This window comes from Microcaecilia unicolor, chromosome 1 (assembly GCF_901765095.1).
Source record: "Microcaecilia unicolor chromosome 1, aMicUni1.1, whole genome shotgun sequence".
Classification (NCBI taxonomy): Eukaryota; Metazoa; Chordata; class Amphibia; order Gymnophiona; family Siphonopidae; genus Microcaecilia; species Microcaecilia unicolor.
The window spans coordinates 759,638,199-759,649,016 of record NC_044031.1 but is presented as its reverse complement, the minus strand read 5'-3'; the positions used below and the strand labels follow the sequence as shown (position 1 = coordinate 759,649,016).

The window sequence follows — 10,818 nt, the reverse complement described above, 5'->3', positions numbered from 1 at the left end:
TCCCAGGTACATAGCTCCCTTACCTTGTGTGCTGAGCCCCCCAAAACCCACTACCCCCAACTGTACACCACTACCATAGCCCTAAGCGGTGAAGGGGGGCACCTACATGTGGGTACAGTGGGTTTTGAAGGGATCACATTTACCAGCACAAGTGTAACAGATGTCGGGGGGGGGGGGGCCTGGGTCCGCCTGCCTGAAGTGCACTGCACCCACTAAAACTGCTCCAGGGACCTACATACTGCTGTCATGGAGCTGAGTATGACATTTGAGGCTGGCAACAAAAAAAAAAATTTTAGGGCGGGAGGGGGTTGGTGACCACTGGAGGAGTAAGGGGAGGTCATCCTGATTCCCTCCGGTGGTCCTCTGGTCAGTTTGGGCACCTTTTTGAGGCTTGGTCGTGAAAAATAATGGACCAAGAAAAGTTGACCAAATGCTTGTCAGGGACGCCCTTTTTTTTGTTACATTTGTACCTCGTACTTTCCCACTCATGGCAGGCTCAATGCGGCTTACATATTGTATACAGGTACTTATTTGTACCTGGGGCAATGGAGGGTTAAGTGACTTGCCCATAGTCACAAGGAGCTGCCTGTACCTGAAGTGGGAATTGAACTCAGTTTCTCAGGACCAAAGTCCACCACCCTAACCACTAGGCCACACCTTCCATTATCAGCCGAGGATGCCCATCTCTTAAGCACGCCCCAGTCCCGCATTTGCTACGCCTCCGACATGCCCCTGTGAACTTTGGTCATCCCCGTGACGGACTGCGGTTGAGGGTGCCCAAAATCGGCTTTCGATTATGCTGATTTGGGTGACCCTGGGAGAAGGACGCCCATCTCCCGATTTGTGTCGGAAGATGGGCGCCCTTCTCTTTCGAAAATGCCCCTGCAGTGGGAATCGAACCCAGTTCCCCAGAATCAGAGTCTGCTGCACTAACCACTAGGCTACTCCTCCACTAGCAACATACCACGTAGAATCTCCAATAATAGCAAGTAGAATGTCAAATAGTAGCAACATTCCATCTAGAATCTCAAATAGGGAAAGGGAAATGAGACTTGATATAGTGGTTTATATAGTATATTCAGGTACTTATTTGTACCTGGGGCAATAGAGGGTTAAGTGACTTGCCCAGAGTCACAAGGAGCTGCAGTGGGAATCAAACCCAGTTCCCCAGGATCTAACCACTAGGCTACTCCTCCACTCCACCATTGTGAGGAAAAATTGTACGGGAAGTCAAAAAGTGCATGCAACAGACCTCAGCTAGAGCAGATGTGGTAAGCAAGTCCTGTCACAGTATGTGCAGGCCAGTGTTAGTCCACTTGTATGTGGCTAGTTAGTTGCTTCTTCCATAAAGTCTTGGTAGAAGCATTTCATAGTGCAGAGGCTATGCTGGAGAAAGCTCGCTGGCCAGAAACACCTTGTGTGAATTCCTTTGCAGAGGGTGTGGTTATGGATATTTCTGGTAGGACCTTAATGGCCTTGGAAGTGCGTCAAGGAGACTTTGTTTAGTGTCACTTGATATACTGTCCTATGGCAGTCAAAGAGGTTTACAATAATTCAAATTACATAGTAACATAACATAGTAGGTGACGGCAGAAAAAGACCTATACGGTCCATCCAGTCTGCCCAACAAGATAAACTCATATGTGCTACTTTATATGTATACCTGAACTTGATTTGTATCTACCATTTTCAGGGCACAGACCGTAGAAGTCTACCCAATACTAGCCCGCCTCCCAACCACTAGCCCGCACCCCAAACACCGGTGCTGTCACCCAATCTCGGCTAAGCTTCTGAGGATCCATTACTTCTGAACAGGATTCCTTTATGTTTATCCCACGCATTTTTGAATTCCGTTACCGTTTTCATCTCCTCCACCCCCGCGGGAGGCATTCCAAGTATCCACCACTCTCTCTGTGAAAAATACTTCCTGACATTTTTCTTGAGTCTGCCCCCCTTCAACCTCATTTCATGTCCTCTAGTTCTACCGCCTTCCCGTCTCTACACTACACTTACACAATAAAATCAGTGAAAAAGGAACTAGAACAATTGAAAGCAAAGAGGGAAAATAAAAGTCATAACAGAGCCACCACTGAGATGTCCGCCAGATTTAAGATCCTATTTAAGTATTCTGGTTCATTCCTTTAAAGACCTTGAAGAGGGGTTTTTTAAGCCCTGAATTGTGCTCAGAGCCAGTGAAGTGACCACATTGGAACTGCTGCAAACCCTTTGTAGTCACATCACTACTACTACTACTACTACTACTTAACATTTCTAGAGCGCTACTAGGGTTACGCAGCGCTGTACAACATCAAGGTAGAATGCATTAGAACAATCCAGCCTTGATGTTATTATGTCTTAATATTTAACTGTATTATTCCTCTAAGACTTAAGAAATCTTTCTTGAAGACTGTCCAACATGAGAAACTAGGGGGGCTCAACACAGACCCTATTTCCAGCCAGAATAGGAGGAGAACCTTGATGAATCAGGCACCAAGTTAATCTCCAAGTCTTAGCAAAATGTTGAGCCATGAATTCACAATTGTTTTTGTCTCATTATTCATTGGGGTTTTTTTTTTTTACTCAAGCCTTGAAAATATATATGATAATGTACAAGATAAACACAAACAAGTCATTGCAGACGTCCATGATGGTGGATAATTAACCCAATGCAAGCTCTTAAAGTGGCAGATATCGTCTGCTTGAGATAGGATGTGTTTTGTCATCTGCTTTATAGAATTAATCATTGTTCAGGTGATGGAGATGCCGTTCCTTCCACAATAGAAGAGAATGTACAGGCAGACCTAGGTTATATCACACCTAAGCCTGTTCTTTCTTTCTGGCTATTTTTTGCAATTCTGAAGCAGAAAAAATAAACAGCTGGAACCAACGCATATTTTTCAGCTTCTTGGTAGGGAATCAAACTACTCCCAGTATTACAAACCCCAGGGATAGTTTTTAATTATGGTTTTCCAGCAAAACTTCAAGTAAAACTGTGCAGGTAGTTTTGCTTTGATTCTTGCTTTTCTGCTTCAAAAGTACCTGTTCATTTGCCTCTGTTTTGTGTAAGTCTAGTTTTCTAATTTTTTATTACATTTGTACCCTGCGCTTTCCCACTCATGGCAGGCTCAATGCGGCTTACATGGGGCAATGGAGGGTTAAGTGACTTGCCCAGAGTCACAAGGAGCTGCCTGTGCCTGAAGTGGGAATCAAACTCAGTTCCTCAGTTCCCCAGGACCAAAGTCCACCACCCTAACCACTAGGCCACTCCTCCACTGTTGCTACTATTTGAGATTCTACATGGAATGTTGCTATTCCACTAGAAGTCGGCCCTTGCAGATCACCAATGTGGCCGCGCAAGCTTCTGCTTCTGTGAGTCTGACATCCTGCACATACGTGCAGGACGTCAGACTCACAGAAACAGAAGCCTGCGCAGCCTTCTACATGGAATGTTGCTAGTGGAATAGCAACATTCCATGTAGAATCTCCAATAGTAGCAACATTCCATGTAGAATCTCCAATAGTATCTATTTCATTTTGTTACATTTGTACCCTGCGCTTTCCCACTCATGGCAGGCTCAGTACAGCTTACATGGGGCAATAGAAGGTTAAGTGACTTGCCCAGAGTCACACAAATGTGGCCGCGCAGGCTTCTGCTTCTGTGAGTCTGACGTCCTGCACATTCCATGTAGAATCTCCAATAGTAGCAACATTCCATGTAGAATCTCCAATAGTATCTATTTTATTTTTGTTACATTTGTACCCTGCACTTTCCCACTCATGGCAGGCTCAGTACGGCTTACATGGGGCAATGGAGGGTTAAGTGACTTGCCCAGAGTCACAAGGAGCTGCCTGTGCCTGAAGTGGGAATCCAACTCAGTTCCCCAGGACCAAAGTCCACCACCCTAACTACTAAGCCACTCCTCCACTGTTGCTACTATTTGAGATTCTACATGGAATGTTGCTATTCCACTAGCGAAGTCGGCCCTTGCAGATCACCAATGTGGCCACGCAGGCTTCTGCTTCTGTGAGTCTGACGTCCTGCACGTACGTGCAGGACGTCAGACTCACAGAAACAGAAGCCTGCGCAGCCTTCTACATGGAATGTTGCTAGTGGAATAGTAACATTTCGTGTAGAATCTCAAAGAGTAGCAACATTCCATGTAGAATCTCCAATAGTATCTATTTCATTTTTGTTACATTTGTACCCTGCGCTTTCCCACTCATGGCAGGCTCAGTACGGCTTACATGGGGCAATAGAAGGTTAAGTGACTTGCCCAGAGTCACAAGGAGCTGCCTGTGCCAGAAGTGGGAATCAAACTCAGTTCCCCAGGACCAAAGTCCACCACCCTAAATAACCACTAGGCCACTCCGCCACTGTTGCTACTTTGAGATTCTACATGGAATGTTGCTATTCCACTAGCAACATTCCATGTAGAAGTCGGCCCTTGCAGATCACCAATGTGGCCGCGCAGCTTCTGCTTCTGTGAGTCTGACATCCTGCACGTACGTGCAGGACGTCAGACTCACAGAAACAGAAGCCTGCGCAGCCTTCTACATGGAATGTTGCTAGTGGAATAGCAACATTCCATGTAGAATCTCCAATAGAAGCAACAGAACCTCAAATAGTAGCAACATTCCATGTAGAATCTCCAATAGTAGCAACAGAACCTCAAATAGTAGCAACATTCCATGTAGAATCTCCAATAGTATCTATTTTATTTTTGTTACATTTGTACCCTGCGCTTTCCCACTCATGGCAGGCTCAATGCGGCTTACATGGGGCAATGGAGGGTTAAGTGACTTGCCCAGAGTCAAGGAGCTGCCTGTGCCTGAAGTGGGAATTGAACTGAGTTCCTCAGTTCCCCAGGACCAAAGTCCACCACTAACCACTAGGCCACTCCTCCACTGTTGCTACTATTTGAGATTCTACATGGAATGTTGCTATTCCACTAGCAACATTCCATGTAGAAGTCGGCCCTTGCAGATCACCAATGTGGCCGCGCAGCTTCTGCTTCTGTGAGTCTGGCATCCTGCACGTACGTGCAGGACGTCAGACTCACAGAAACAGAAGCCTGCGCAGCCTTCTACATGGAATGTTGCTAGTGGAATAGCAACATTCCATGTAGAATCTCCAATAGTAGCAACATTCCATGTACAATCTCCAATAGTATCTATTTCATTTTTGTTACATTTGTACCCTGCGCTTTCCCACTCATGGCAGGCTCAGTACGGCTTACATGGGGCAATAGAAGGTTAAGTGACTTGCCCAGAGTCACACAAATGTGGCCGCGCAGGCTTCTGCTTCTGTGAGTCTGACGTCCTGCACATTCCAGAATCTCCAATAGTAGCAACATTCCATGTAGAACCAATAGTAGCAACATCCATGTAGAATCATAGTCTTTTTATTTTGTTACATTTGTACCCTGCGCTTTCCCACTCATGGCAGACTCAATTCGGCTTACATGGGGCAATGGAGGGTTAAGTGACTTGCCCAGAGTCACAAGGAGCTGCCTGTGCCTGAAGTGGGAATCAAACTCAGTTCCTCAGTTCCCCAGGACCAAAGTCCACCACCCTAACCACTAGGCCACTCCTCCACTAATGGCAAAGTATGTGCATACATTTTAAAAAATCTAAATCTATGCATATTGTAGCTTTTTCAAACATAATTCCACCAACAGGAACACTACATGGGAAAGGTCTACAGCAACTTGACTGTTCTTAAGTACAAATGCACCCACATTTTTTGATAAATGCTAATATTTTTACCCATACAGAGGGTGGCATCTGGTTCAAATGGGAAATGTATTTCATTATAACCCCCTATGTCTCCAGGAGGGTAACATAACCTGGAGAATTTGGTTCAATAATGAAATAGTATAATAATTTCAGGAGCTGCTTTGCCACTTTGCAAACTATTAGCCAGGAAATAAAGATTAGTTAGAAGAAAATCAGAAATGTGACTCTCACCATGGGCCTCATGTTCATGTGTGCTTCCTGATGGGGCTGGAGGGGTTTAGGCATACCACAAAGTGACAAATGAAACCCAACGTGGGAAAGTGGCTGCTTGGACTATGGGACACCCTTATATTTAAGGTGGTGGATAATGGAGAGGATGTGTTTTGAAGTGTGCATTGTCATCTGCAGATGGGGACATCAGGGAATCCACTGCTGGGGGGTCACGTTTAGAAATGGAACATTCTCAGTCCTGCAAACACCTGGTTCATTTACTACAGCTTTTGGGGAGATAGGAAGGTTTAGGAGATGGGACAGAAGCTCTCTTTGTTTTATGGAGGTGAGTTTAGTCATGAACGTGAACCTGTAAACTGCCTTGAACGTGAATTTTTGCTTGGCAAATTATAAAAAGAATAAGGAAATGAAAGATGCTCCTTCCAGTCACGGAATGGTGCTGAGGGTTAATTTCAGAATCCGGGGCTTCCAAAAAATGAGGAGAAAAGAAAACCGAAATAGAAAAGCAGTTGGCTGGAAGATAAGGAATGCAGGAAGATGCAGCCTATGGGCTGACTGAGGTGCTGTCATCTCAAAAGGTGCCTGGTGGAATATGGATAATTTAAGAAAGCATTTTACCCGCGGGAAATGGCCAATTTAAAATGTGCAGGGAATACATGTGGAAAAGTATCTTTATGTACCTCTACTCGGACTTTGTGTAGGTGTCCCTAGAGGTGGGTGAGCTGTGAGGTCCCTGTACCTGCCTCAGAGCAAGTATCACTGAACAGGAGCATTTGTGTATTACCGGAGTTATTCGAAGAGCCCATTTTAGGTGCAATTGCTCAAAACTCCAGCGCTAAATACCGCAGATCAGCACAGTGAATGAGTGGCCTAGTGGTTAGGGTGGAGGACTCTGGTCCTGGGCAACTGAGTTTGATTCCCACTTCAGGCACAGGCAGCTCCTTGTGACTCTGGGCAAGTCACTTAACCCTCCATTGCCCCATGTAACCCGCATTGAGCCTGCCATGAGTGGGAAAGCGCAGGGTACAAATGTAACAACAATAAAATAGATACTATTGGAGATTCTACATGGAATGTTGCTACTAATGGAGATTCTACATGGAATGTTGCTACTATTGGAAATTCTACATGGAATGTTGCTATTCCACTAGCAACATTCCATGTAGAAGGCTGCGCAGGCTTCTGCTTCTGTGAGTCTGATGTCCTGCACATACGTGCAGGACGTCAGACTCACAGAAGTAGAAGCCTGCGCGGCCACATTGGTGATCTGCAAGGGCCGACTTCTAGTGGAATAGCAACATTCCATGTAGAATCTCAAATAGTAGCAACAGTGGAGGAGTGGCCTAGTGGTTAGGGTGGTGGACTTTGGTCCTGGGGAACTGAGGAACTGAGTTTGATTCCCACTTCAGGCACAGGGAGCTCCTTGTGACTCTGGGCAAGTCACTTAACCCTCCATTGCCCCATGTAAGCTGCATTGAGCCTGCCATGAGTGGGAAAGCGCAGGGGGGAGGGAAGGAGGAAAAAGAGGTGCCGAGAGCTACTTGCTGCTACCTTCACCCCAGAAGCCCGCAGCACCCTCCACACAGACGGCTTTTCCCAATCTTGCTGCCAGCAAATCCATGCAGAATTGTACATGTATCTTCCTTTCCTACAAACCTCTGATCAGTTGGAATTCAGGGGGCTGCGACCTCTGTTAGATTGCACCATCAGCTGCCCTCCACTGCAACTACACATCCGCATCTTAATACAACTTGCAAAGGCAGATTGGTGACTGGGTGGGGGGCAAAAGCAGAGAGGCGGAGACCTGCCAAACATCTATGGGCTCAACATTGAAGCGGAGCCATTGCTTTGCCTTTGAAAGCCTCATCAGTTCAGGGTTCTCTCCTCCACAGGAAGACAGTTATCTTTAGAGCCAAGGGAGTCTCCATTCCTCCCCCTTCCCATGGCTCAGCATAACCCTAAGCCAGCTCCAAACTGGCATAGGTTTGATGGCGGCAAGAGCGCCCTTGTTTGGCGCACTGTCCGCTGAGCCTTGGGGAGGAATAGGGAGAACTCATTGGTTCGTGTACTCACCGGCTCACCGCATTCTGTGTAAGCAAATGCAAGAACTAGTACAGCACTAATGGCCTCCAGAGCCTACACTTGCTTCTGAGCATCAGGGCCTTCTAGAGTCACCCAGGGGCGTAGCCAGACCTCGGCGGGAGGGGGGGGGCCAGAGCCTGAGGAGGGGGAGCACTGTTTAGTCGCCAACCCCCCTGCCACTTTGGACCCCCCCACCGCCGCAACCTCAACCCCCCCGCCACCACTTTGGACCACCGCCGCAACCCCCCCCCGCCTGCACGCCCCCTGCTGCCGCCGCATCAGGTACCTTGTTTGTTGGCGGAGGTCCCTTACGTCCTGCACGGGGCTACATGCACGGTGCAGGATGTAAGTCATCAGAAACAATGATCCCACAATGAAGGCGCTGGAGTCGACTGACGCTGAAGAAAACTCTTCGGCTGGCGGGGTTTGGGGACCCCCGCCAGCAAACAAGGTACCTGATACGGCGGGGTCAAATGTAGAGGGGGCCAGGGTGTAATCTGCGGGGGCCCATGCCCCTGTGGCCCCACCCCTGGAGTCACCAACTTGTGTATCTAAAAAACAGGCATTTTTATGATTGATATGGCTGCCCTGTTATAAAATTACCCCCAGCAAAAGCATCATTGCTATCCAAGTGCTTTGTTAGGTCCTTTTAACTAACTGTTTTAAAAGAATTAAGTAATACTGCTCCTTCTTTACTTCATTAAAAAAAAACCCCAACAACACTGTATCTGTATCACTAACACTTTGAACCTCTCTCTCTCCTGGATAAGAGGATGAGAATCCTGCCCGGCACCATAGATGCAAAGGTAGAACATGCAAGAGTACTGAATTTTACCCTGAGTCAGGCCATCCTCTATTAGGCAAGACTAAGCAGTCACCTAGGGCAGCATCTTCGGGGGGGGGGGGGGGGGGGGGGGAGGGAGATCAAAGAGCAGTTGCAGTAAAAGCAAAACAATAGATCCTGACACCCACACAAACTCGTACTTTCACCTGCAGAAAGGGCGGGCAGTTTTCAAATAGCCCATTTAGCCAGGTAAATTACTTTTGGAAATTGCCTTCGTTATCTGTGTGTGCGTGTATGTGACACACCAGTGTTTAATATTTAAAAGCATGATTTTTTTTTTTTTGGGGGGGGATGAGGCAGATTTGGGGCCTGAAAGTTAATATTTTGTAAAACAAAATACGAAAGTGCCATACCCCTAAGAGAAAAACTACACTGGCTTCCACTCAAAGAACGTATTATGTTCAAAGTCTGCACCCTGGTTCATAAAATCATTTACGGAGAGGCCCCGGTCTACATGTCAGACCTCATAGACTCACCACCCAGGAACACTAAACGATCAGCACGCACATTCCTGAATCTCCATTTCCCTAGCTGCAAAGGACTAAAATACAAATGAACACATGCATCCAGCTTTTCCTACATAAGCACGCAGCTATGGAATGCACTACCACTTGACGTGAAAAAAATGCGTGACCTAACCAACTTTCGGAAATCACTGAAGACCTGCCTCTTCAACAAGGCATACCGCAACGATCCATCACATGAACTTTAATGCAACACCACTTTATCTCTTATCCCGAATTGTGATCTCTTTATACTTGATTGATTAATCTACTATAATTAAAGAGGCATATTTTCAAAGCACTTAGCCTTCCAAAGTTCCAAAGAAACCTATGGAACTTTGGAAGGCTAAGTGCTTTGAAAATATGCTATGTCACTCATGATCTTTACGTAATATCACTTGCATCTCTCACTCTGAATGGCGATCGCCATGACAGAACAATGTAAGCCACATTGAGCCTGCAAATAGGTGGGAAAATGTGTGATACAAATGCAGCAAATAAATAAATTGAGTGGGCATAAGGTTGAAAATTCACCTGGGATGCCCATTAATTAACCTTGCAGCAGCTCTAACTGTAAGGAGCAGCGTGTTTTTGTGCAATGTACTGGAGTGATGTCATCATCCGTATGTTTATAAGCTACTAGGGTTAGTAAGGTGCACTAGCATTTTTAGCGCATGCTAAAAATATGCGTGCATTTAGTGCACATAATAACTAGCGCGTGCTAAAAAAACATTAGCACGCCTTTGCAAAAGACGTGCTATATGAGTTGAATTTTACTGAAGCCTGTAGTGGGTCTTTCCATTCAGATAGTGGTGTGGGTGGGGGGGGGGGGGGGGGGTCCTTTTACAAAGCGTGCTGGCGTTTTCGGGCAGTTTTCAATCCTTTTGTCCTGGAGTGTAGTCATCTCGCTGCAGTTCGCATTTCCATCACACGGGGGCACAATTGATTACGTTTTTCAAAGGTACCGTGACAGCTGCAATTACCTCAAGAAGCCTGAGGCATTAATTTCACTGCATCTTAAATCTAGCTAGGTAAACATAAGACTATTTCCTGCACCAGTTAAAACAAATAATTTCTAATTAGTCTATGTTGTATGAGTTAATTTATGTATTTCATCCTTTGCAGGCCATTTTAGAAAGCCTTTCCACGTATGGAGAGTCATTAAAATAGGAAAGTATATGTTTGCAGCCATTCTACGCCTACTCTAGACCTTCTGATGGGTGTTTCCAGGGTGGGGTTTAGGGTTTACAAATTATATACGGACATGCCAGTAGATGTCCACGAGTGGCAGCTGCTGCTCTAGACTAGCGTAAGCAGTGGTTTTAGAAGGGGAAGGAAGGAAAGATGTGCTTTCTCGTTCCTGAACTGCTGCTACTTCCATGTGCCCCACCTGCATCCACTGACGTGGCTGCTTCTAAAATT

At 46.2% G+C, this 10,818-nt stretch overlaps 1 pseudogene; it reads left to right on the top strand.

Annotated features, from left to right (window-relative positions):
- LOC115462739 overlaps nt 1-10,566 on the top strand; it is a 42,950-nt pseudogene extending 32,384 nt beyond the window's left edge.
- The last annotated feature ends 252 nt before the right edge of the window (nt 10,567-10,818 follow it).